The sequence below is a fragment of the Salvelinus sp. IW2-2015 genome, linkage group LG27 (genome assembly GCF_002910315.2).
Source record: "Salvelinus sp. IW2-2015 linkage group LG27, ASM291031v2, whole genome shotgun sequence".
Taxonomy (NCBI): Eukaryota; Metazoa; Chordata; class Actinopteri; order Salmoniformes; family Salmonidae; genus Salvelinus; species Salvelinus sp. IW2-2015.
Genome location: NC_036867.1, coordinates 1,731,698 through 1,742,498, shown reverse-complemented (window position 1 = coordinate 1,742,498; position 10,801 = coordinate 1,731,698). Strand labels below are relative to the sequence as shown.

The window sequence follows — 10,801 nt, the reverse complement described above, 5'->3', positions numbered from 1 at the left end:
TTTGGAAATTGCTCCCAAGGACATGAACCAGACTTGTGGACGTCCACAATCTCTTGTGGAGTCTTGCTGACGATTTCTCTTCTGATCTTTCCCATCGATGTCAAAAGCAAGAGAACACTGAGTTTGAAGGTAGGCCACTGAAATACTCCACAAGCGTGCACATCCAGATTTGGGGGAAAAACTCCAATTTTATGTTAAAATAAGCCTTTATTCCAAGAAAGCCTTCCTATTTAAAATCCCAATCGAAAAAACATTCAATTTTCTGGAATTTCCAAGCAGTTTTAACGCACATGTCAAACTGAGTGGATGTAAACTTCTGACCCACTGGAATTGTGATACAGTGAATTATAAGTGAAATAATCTGTCTGTAAACAATTGTTGGAAAAATTACTTGTGTCATGCGCAAAGTAGATGTCCTAACCGACTTGCCAAAACTATAGTTTGTTGACAAGAAATTTGTGGAGTGGTTGAAAAACGAGTTTTAATGACTCCAACCTAAGTGGATGTTAACTTCTGACTTCAACTGTACATACACTTAATTACTGAATATACAGTTACTTTAAGATGAATAGTGCACAGGTGTGAGTGAGTCTAGCAGAGTGCACGTGTGTGAGTGAATGTGTCTAGCAGAGTGCACGTGTGTGAGTGATTGTCTCTAGCAGTGTGTGTAGGGACCACTACTTACCATGTTCTAGAACTTTGAGTGGAAACCAGAAGAGAATAATGGAATGGATCAGAGCATTTATACAGTGACCCCAAAACACCTGAGAGAGAGAGGGATGGAGAGAGAGAGAATGAAAGAGAGCGAGAGAGATGGAGAGAATGAAAGAGAAAGGGAGAGAGAATGAAAGAGAGCGAGAATGAAAGAGAGCGAGGGCAGTAGTAGAGTCAGTAAAAACCAAAGCCAAAACACTCAGAGCCCACAGAAAAACAGTGTTCAGTAATACAAATACCACTATGTATTCACCATCGCTACTAACCAACTGCCCTACTCCTGCGCGCGCACGCACACACACACACACACACACACACACACACACACACACACACACACACACCTTCTACCCCTAAATTAATGACTTCCTTATTCTCATTAGAGTTGCCATGGGGATGGCCCAGTCTCCCTGCCACCTTGTTTACCTGCAAGATTCCAAAACAAACACCAGGCATCACACATCCATCACAGAGACATGGACACAAGCCCCAGACATGACCCATCAAACACTGAGCTATGGGAGAACATAAACATGGCAATCATAAACTACATGACCAAAAGTATGTGAACACCTGCTCGTCGAACATCTCATTCCAAAGTCATGGGCATTAATATGGAGTTTGTCCCCCCTTTGCTGCTATAACAGCCTCCACTCTTCTGGGAAGTCTTTCCACTAGATATTGGAACATTGCGGCGGGACTTGCTTCCATTCAGCCACAAGAGTATTAGTAGGTTTGGCACAGATGTTGGGTGATTAGGCCTGGCTTGCAGTCAGCGTTCAGATTCATCTTAAAGGTGTTTGATGGGGTTGAGGTCAGGGCTTTGTGCAGGCCAGTCAAGTTCTTCCACACCGATGTCGACAAACACTTTCTGTACGAACCTCGATTTGTGCACGGGGGCATTGTCATGCTGAAACAGGAAAGGGCCTTCCCCAAACTCTTGCCACAAAGTAGAAACCACAGAGTAATCTAGAATGTCATTGTATCCTGTAGTGTTAACATTAAGGGGCCTAGCCCAAACCATGAAAAACAGTCTCAGAGCATTATTCCTCCTCCACCAAGCGTTACATTTGGCACTATGCATTGGGGCAGGTAGTGTTCTCCCTGATCCGCCAAACTCAGATTCGTCCATCGGACTGCCAGATGGTGAAGCGTGATTCATCACTCCAGAGAACGCGTTTCCACTCATCCAGAATCCAATGGCGGTGAGCTTTACAACACTCCAGCCTACGTTTGGCATTGCGCATGGTGATCTTAGCCTTGTGTGCAGCTGCTCGGCCATGGAAACCCATTTCATGAAGCTCCCTACGAATAGTTATTGAGCTGACGTTGCTTCCAGAGGAGGTTTGGAACTTGGTAGTGAGTGTTGCAACCGAGGATAAATGATTTTTATGTGCTACCTGCTTCAACACTCGGCAGTCTCTTTCTGAGCTTGTGTGGCCTACCACTTCGCGGCTGAGCCGTTGTTGCTCCTAGACCWTTCCACTTCACAATAACAGCACTTACAMRTGASCGGGGCAGCTCTAGCAGGGCAGAAATTTGACGAACTGACTTGTTGGAAAGGTGGCATCCAATGACGGTGCCACATTAAGTCACTGAGCTCTTCAGTAAGGCCATTCTACTGCCAATGTTTGTCTATGGAGACTGCATGGCTGTGTGCTAGATTTTATACACCTGTCAGCAACGGGTGTGGCTGGAATACCCAAATCCACTAATTTGAAGTGTTGTCCACCTACTTTTGTATAGCTTTTTTTCAGATGATGCAATAAATGTTCATATAGGCCTACAAGTTGTGAAACTCTAAACTCAAATTGTTTCATTCATAGTGTTCAATGTTCAAAAACGTTCCATATGCTTGTCCATTAATAATTATGGCAGTGTTTGTGTGCACAGTATTTCAATATGATTGAAAATGTAAAAAAGTGGTCTGTGCGTGTTTGTTTGGGTGTGTGTGTACCTTGGTGTTGAAGCCCTCAGCGTTCTGGGTGATCCTGTATAGCTGGGGGAAGCGGAGCATGTTCTGCTGACTGCACGGCCGGTCAAAGATCCCCAGAGTGAAGGGAGGCAACGCTGGTTGAAGATCTGACACACAACACAACACACCCACACACACCCACAACACACACACACACACACACACACCACACACACACACACACACACACACACACACACACACACACACAGTACAACGTTAAAACACCAAACAACACTATGATCGATATGACTTTCAGAAATTCAGACTTACTCCGTTGGCTCGTGTTATCGGTCGCACAATCAGCACAACAATCACAGTGACACAGTCAGCACACAACAATCACCAGTGACACAATCAGCACAACAATCATGACACACAATCAGCAAACAATCGTGACACAATCAGCAGTAATTCACCACTTCCAAACAGAGTAGAGACATGGGAAAAAGAGAGAGTGAACGAGAGAGGAGAGAGCGGGCAGGAGAGAGAGAGATGATTGAAAGAGAGGGAGGAGGGAAGAGACAGGAAAAAGGGAGGAGAAAGAGAGGGAGGAGGGAAGGAGGACAGGAAAAGGAGGGAGAAAGAGAGGGAGGGAGGAAGGAGACAGGAAAAGGGAGGGAGAAAGAGAGGAGGGAGGAAGGAGACAGGGAAAGGATGGGAGAGGGAGAAGGGATAAAAATATTATTAGAACGCGGGGGAGTAAAGGACAGATCCAGAAAGAGTGAGACAGAGAAATGGACAGTATGCATAAAGTGGACACTCACCACATTGTAGAGGCCTATACACCAGCGTTCAAACAGGATCTGTCCAGAAAAGCCGTTCACAAAGGCAAACCACAGCTGGACAAGAGAGGGATGATATAGGATGAGTGAAACAAGGGAGCATGGAATAAATTGATTAACAGGGATAGAGGATAACCACGTAGRCCTTGTGCATACATCGCCTTCATAAAGTATTCAATTCTCTTGATTTTTTCCACATTTTGTTGTGTTACAGCCCGAAATTAAAAAAGATTCAATTTAGATTTTGTGTCACTGGCCTATATACACAATGTCAAAGTGGAATAAAGTATTTCAAAATGTTTACAAATTGATAAGCTGAGTCAATAAGTATTKAACCCCTTTGTTATGGCAAGCCTAAATAAGTTCATGAGTAAAAATGTGCTTAACAAGTCACATAAGTTGCATGGACTCACTCTGTGTGCAAAAAAAGTGTTTAACATGATTTTTGAATGACTACCTCATCTCTGTACCCCACACATAAAATGATCTGTAAGGTCCCTTAGTTGAGCAYTGAATTTCAAACACAGATTCAACCACAAAGGCCAGGGAGGTTTTCCAATGTCTCTCAAAGAAGGGCATCTATTGGTAGATGGGTCAAAATAAAAAAGCAAACATTGAATATCCTTTTGAACATGGAGAAGTAATTAATTATCATTACAAAGATACAGGCGACCTTCCTAACTCAGTTGCCGGAGAGGAAGGAAACCACTCAGAGATTTCATCATGAGGCCAATGAGGACATTAAAACAGTAATAGTTTAATGGCCGTGATAYGAGAAAACTGAGGCTGGATCAACAACATTGTAGATACMCCACAATACTAACCTAATTGACAGAGTGAAAAGAAAAAATCCTGTACAGAATAAAAATATTCCAAAACATGCATCCTGTTTGCAACAAGGAAATAAAAAAAAGTGGTAAAGCAATTCCCTTTTTGTCCTGAATACAAAGTGTTATCTTTGTGGGAAATCCAATACAACACATTACTGAGTACCACTCTCCATATTTTCAAGCATAGTGGTGGCTGCATCATGTTATGGGTATGCTTGTAATCAGTGGCGACCAGTCAACTGTTTTAAGCCCCACCTATTTAGCTACCTGTTTGTTTGTTTTTTTGTTGCCTGTTTTGCATGTTATTTGGGCATTAATACATGTCACATATCAGTTTGCAAAGAATGTAAAATAATAAAGCCGCATACAACCTTTTTTTGCTTTATTGAGTAAGGCAGCTCCAAGAGTTTGCAAAATTGTCATCAAGGCAAAGGGTGGCTACTTTGAAGAATCTCAAATATATTTTGATTTGTTTAACACTTTTTTGGTTACTACATGAATGAGTAGGTGTGTCCAAACTTTTGACTAAGTACTGTGTATATATATATTTTTTGTATTTAACCCCCTTTTTTCTCCCAATTTCAATTACGATCTTATCTCATCGCTGCAACTCTCCAACGGAATCGGGAGAGGCGAAGATCGGGTCATGTGTCCACCTAAATATGACCTGCCACACTGCGCTCCTTAACACCCATCCGCTTAACCCGGAAGCCAGCTGCACCAATGTGACGGAGGAAACACCGTTCAACTGACGACCAAAGTCAGCCTGCAGGCGCCCYTCCTGCCACAAGGACGGGCAAACCCTCCCCTYACCAGGACGACGCTGGACCAATTGTGCGCCGCCCTATGGGACACCCGGTCACGGCCGGTTGTGACCCAGCCTGGGATCGAACCCGGGTCTGTAGTGCCGCCTCAAGCACTGCGATGCAGTACCTCAGACCGCTGCGCCACTCGGGAGGCCCCTGTATTTGATTTGTAATAAATCTGCAACAATTTCTAGAATATTTTTTCACTTTGTCATTATGTGTGTAGATGGGTGAGAGAGAAGAAATCTCTTGAATCCATGTTGAATTCAGGCTGTAACACAACAAAATGTGGAATGAGTCAAMGGGTATGAATACTTTCTGAAGGCACTGCAGATTACAGATCTAGGGTCAGTTCACACTACCCAATGCTAAAGGTATCTACAAAGAGTAAAAAATCCKTCCATCCATACAGAGACACAGACTGTGGTGAGGTTCATGGAGCATACAGTGGAGCACCCGCCTGCTCTTCCAACCCAACCCCCCCAACACACACCACTCTGTATCTCTGCTTTGTGGACAGAGAGTGTCTATGTCCCTTGACCTACAGATCTCTACAGGCAGCCAATCACATGTGATAATCACACATCCTTAGCCCTGCGGGAGAGGGACATTGTGGTAGAAGGTAGAGGTTGAGGGTCTGCACCTGCTGGCATCCTTAATGTTAGACAGAGAAGGGGGCACAGCTGACAAATCACCCTCATGATGGGGGAGCCTCCCAAAATGCCCCTGACCGACCGTGTGTGTGTGTGTGTGTGTGTGTGTGTGTGTGTGTGTGTGTGTGTGTGTGTGTGTGTGTGGTGTGTGTTGAGAGACAGAAAGCAACACCAGAGGAGCACTCATCAGTCAATTGTCAACATTTGACAAACAGCTTGCAAATGTCTCTGTTAATGTGTGGTGAGTTGTGTGTGTGGTGTGTGTGTGTCGTGTGTGTGTGTTGTGGTGTGTGTGTGTGTGTGTGTGTGGTGTGCTGTGTGGTGTGTGTGTGTGTTGTGTGTGTGCTGTGTGTGAGCAGAGACAGCAGAGAGAGAGATAACTCCCTAAGGAGGGAAAGGGAGTTAGTCTCTTCTCCTAATGGGTCCAGCTTCTACTGACATGTAAAAACACTTGTTTTAATAGTAATATCGTCGTCAAACATACTGGATGGCATTATAAGGACAGCTATATGTGGGAGGGGTGTATGGGTGAGGTTGAGGGGTTGAAGGGTGGTGATAGTTTGAGGGTTGAAAGATGGGAGAGGTGAAGAGTTTGAAGGGCTGGGAAGACCGGGTGGGATGAGGTGAGGTAGTTGAATGGGGTGGGAGAGGTGAGGGTTGAACGGGTGGGAGAGGTTGAGGGTTTGAATGGGTGGTGGTGCGAGAGGTGGAGAGTGCTTCACTGTATTTTTCCTTGCTCGCGTTTGGTTTTTCTTTTTGAAGGGTTGGAGTCAGAGAGGCTGAGGTTCTTTTTTCTTGAAGGGTGCGGAGAGGTGAGCGGGTTTTGAAGGGTTGGGGCGGGCGAGAGGTGGGGTTGAGGATCGCAGGGTGGGGTGTGGGCGGTTGGCGGTTTTTGGGTGGGCGTTGGGGGCGGGTGGGTGGGACGGAGCCTGGGGGGTGCGCGGCGGATGTGGTACGGCCCGCGCGTGGGGGCCCCGGGTCGCTGGTTTCAGGACGGGGGAGCGGTGGAGAGTGGTGGATGGTGCGTTGGGTGGATTTTGGCGGTTGGAAATGTTGTTTGGTGTAGACCTGCTGTTCTTTGTTCTTGAACGTCAAGCCCTGTCTTCATATTGTGTTCATATTGATATTTTCACGGCTGTGTTTAGTATTACTGGCAACTGGTGTCATCGTCATGGTATCAGCTCAGGTTCATTCGGATTGTGTGAAGATTTTGTCGGGGGTGTGTATGTGGTGGGAGGTATTGTTCCGGTGCGGGGGCCAGAAGAGTGAGTGCGCTACGAGGTTGAGGGGTGGGAGGCAGGTGGAGCCTGTCTGCAAGCGGTGGCGGGGCGGGCGTTGCTCTACTCGGGAGAGGTGAGAAGTTGAGGGCCGTTAAGGCGGGGCCGGGGGCGGGGGGGAGGGCATAGGATCGCTGGCTGGGGGTTTCGTTGGAAGCATGAACCAAGGTGAGGCGAGTGGGGGTTTCACTCGGGGCGTGAAAGGGCCTGTGCGTGAAGTAATAGGGGGGGGGTGGGTTAGGTGGTGAGGGGGCGGAGAGCGTCCGGTTGAAGGGTGGGAGGAGGTGAGAGTTGAACGGGTGGGAAGAGGTGAAGAGTTGAAGGGTGGGAGAGGTGAAGGGTTGAAAAGGGTGGGAGAGGTTGAGGGTTGAGGGTGGGGAGAGGGTGGGGAGAGGTGAGGTTGAAGGGTGGGAGAGGTCGAGAGTTGAAGGGGTGGGAGAGGTTGATGAGTTCTAAGGGTGCGGAGAGGGTGGAGCAGGTTGAAGGGTGGGAGAGGTGAGCGGTTGCAGAGGGTGGGAGGAGGGATTGCAAGGGTTGAAGGGTGGGAGAGGTGAGAGTTGAAGGGTGGGAGAGGTGAGAGTTGAAGTTGTGGGTGGTCTGAGAGTGACGAGTAGGTTGAACGCGGTGGGAGAGGTGGGAGATTGGCAAAGGGCTGGGAGAGGTGAGAGTTGAATGGGTGGGGAGGTGAGCGTTGAAGGGTGGGAGAGGTGAGAGTTGAAGGGTGGGAGAGGTGAGAGTTGAGGGTGGAGAGGTGGAGGGTGGGCAGAGGTTAGGGGGGTGCGGGTGTGTCTTACCTCTATGATGTAGAGAACCACATTCTTATAGACACAGTTAGAGAATAACACTTAGTGAACACGGTTATAACTCCACGCCCCATGGACCACACACAACAACTCTCTAGGTAGGAAACTCAACGCCAGAAAGAGAGGGGAGTGATGAGAGAGGTGGGGGGGGGTAGGAGAGATGGAGACAGGGTGAGACAAGACGATAGACCCATAGATGAACAAGAATGAGTAGGTCAGACAGATAAACAGAGATTTCTGGCTCTCACAGAATACTTCAACTAGCTTCTCCCCCCTCCCGTTCTCTAACTCTAGCGTGTGTCTGTGGTGTGTGTGTTCACCTGTGCGATGGGTTAGCCGAGGAGTTGGTTGGCCTGCATGCCCTCGTTGCCAACTGATGCAACCCCTACATGGGCAGTCTGGATCATTGCCCACGTCGTTGGCCCGTCTCCTATGGCCAGAGTGATGGCCTTCACATGCTTCTTTCACCATGTCATATTCAGACTTCTGGAGGGGAGACACCTGGAGAGAGAGAAACATGTTAGAAAAAGTTATAACATCAACGACCAAACGTAAAAGATGTCTGGAGAACTGGAAAAAACAGACAGAGTAAATACACCCAGGGGAAAAATGTTTAACTTGTATAACCTTGGATTTTTCGGCAAGGACATATACAGATACTACCCTCCACAACAAACCTTCACTCCAACTACACACCTGAATTTAGGAAAACATTTCCTGCGAAGGTCCATTCCCAAAGGATTCCTCCGACTACTACGATTCTTATATCCAAGATATACGCAAATGCTCTGGCCAAACAGACAACCTGAAAACACATCCGACCTGGAACTGAGAGAGTGGTGTTCAGACTTTTAAAGTCAAGAAAAATACATTACATTACATATTTTACTTTATAGAGGACTGAATGCTAAGACAGAATTTGAGAGGGTGTGCAAATCCCCTCGAGCCCAACAGTGGCAGGAGAGTTTCACAGCCTCCCCACCAATGGCACGAGCGCCTTTGGAACGCCCCTCCCCGCGTGTTCAGAGGTCATGTTAACATACAGTAACCTCAATGTAAAAATTGTGCAAAGGCATGAAATTCAAATAAGCTTCCTTTAATGGAAAATTGCACTATTATAAAAAAGGGAACCATTAAGCAACTCTAATTTTCCAACACAGACCGTCCCCTGGCATGGCGCAGTGCTTATTAACACAGACCGTCCCCTGGCATGCGCGCAGTGCTATATTAACAGGTGAACACATGCCGTCCAGCATTAAAAAAAACGAGTCCAGCTCAACAACACCCATCAACCAGACCCAGAGAGCTGGAGGTGGAAAGAGACATATCTGCACTCTTTTAGACAACTTCATGGACAAAACGTTCCACTGTAATAGTGAAGGTGTAACTTGGCAGGAGAAACCTAAACAGTATATTTGACCTCCCAGCTTCCTTCTCAAATCTTAAAATGTCAAAAAAAAAACGAATCAAAATTAACAATGACAAATGGTTTGATGAAGAATGCAAAAACCTAAGAAAGGAAATTGAGAAACCTACCCAACCAAAAAGATAGAGACCCAGAAAACCTGAGCCTACGGCTTCACTATCACTAAAACAAATACAGAAATACAGTACGGAAAAAGAAGGAACAGCACGTCAGAAATCAGCTCAATGTAATTGAAGAGTCCGTAGACTCGAACCACTTCTGGGAAAAAGATGGAAAACACTAACAAGGGTTATCTATCCAAAACGGAGATTGTATGGGTAAACTACTTGTCCAATCTTGTTGTATCAATAACAAAGAACAAATAGCAAAACATATACATGATCCAATACAAATCTTAGAATCAACTATTAAAAGACTACCAGAACCCACTGGATTCTACAATTACTTGAATGAACAAAAAGGGCAAAATACAAACCCTCCAACCAAAAGGCCTGTGGTGTTGATGGTATCCTCAATGAAATGATAAAATATACAGACAACAAATTCCAATTGGTATACTTAAACATCATCCTCAGCTCTGGCATCTTCCCCAATTTGTAACAAGGACTGATCATCCCAATCCACAAAAGTGGAAGACAAATTTGACCCCAATAATACTGTGGGATATGCGTCAACAGCAACCTTGGGAAACTCATCTACATTTAATCTAACGCAGACTCGTATATTTCCTCAGTGAAAACATGTACTGAGCCATGTCAAATTGGTTTTCAAAATACCATACGACAGAACACGGATTACCCTGCACACCCTAATAGACAAACAAACAAAAAGGCAGTCTTCTCATGCTTTTTTGATTTAAAAAAGTTAGACTCAATTTTGATGGTCTGCTATAAAAATGTATGAAAGTGGTGTTGGGGGAAAAACATCCGACATTATAATCCATGTACACAAACAACCAGTGTGCGGTTAAAATTGCAAAAAACACATTTCTTTCCACAGTGCCGTGGGACTGAGCAGGGATGCAGCTTAAGCCCCACCTCTTCAACATATATATTGTAATGGAATACTCAGGGGTGAAAAAAGGTGTAGATTCATTAACAGGTAGGCAAACAGGCAGGTGAATCCAAAACTAGGACTATTACTGGTTCTCACAAACGAGCTAGGAACAGGCTTAGTAGAGTCAAAACGAACATACCTCACAAATACACAATCAGAATGAACTGAGCTGAATAATGAGCGGATGAGACCAGGGTGAGTAACTAACACAGGTGAAATCAATGAACACAAATGAAAGACAGGGCTACGTTCAAGAACAAGAAACAGGGCTCATTCAAGAACACAAAGAAACACAAAACCAAGGTTGACTAAGAAAATAAATACAGAACGGTACATATATCAACGAATTGGGCGAGGGCACTAGAGCAGTCTGCAGCACCCGGCCTTACCCGACAAGAATCTGAAGTCAAATGTCTTACTGTTTGCTGATGATCTGGTGCTTCTGTCCCCAACCAACGATGGCCTACGAGCACCTT

The 10,801-nt window shown here is 45.7% G+C and overlaps 1 pseudogene; it reads right to left on the bottom strand.

Annotated features, from left to right (window-relative positions):
• Positions 1–10,801, bottom strand: part of LOC111953848 (phospholipid-transporting ATPase IB-like) — a 108,205-nt pseudogene that overhangs the window by 23,633 nt on the left and 73,771 nt on the right.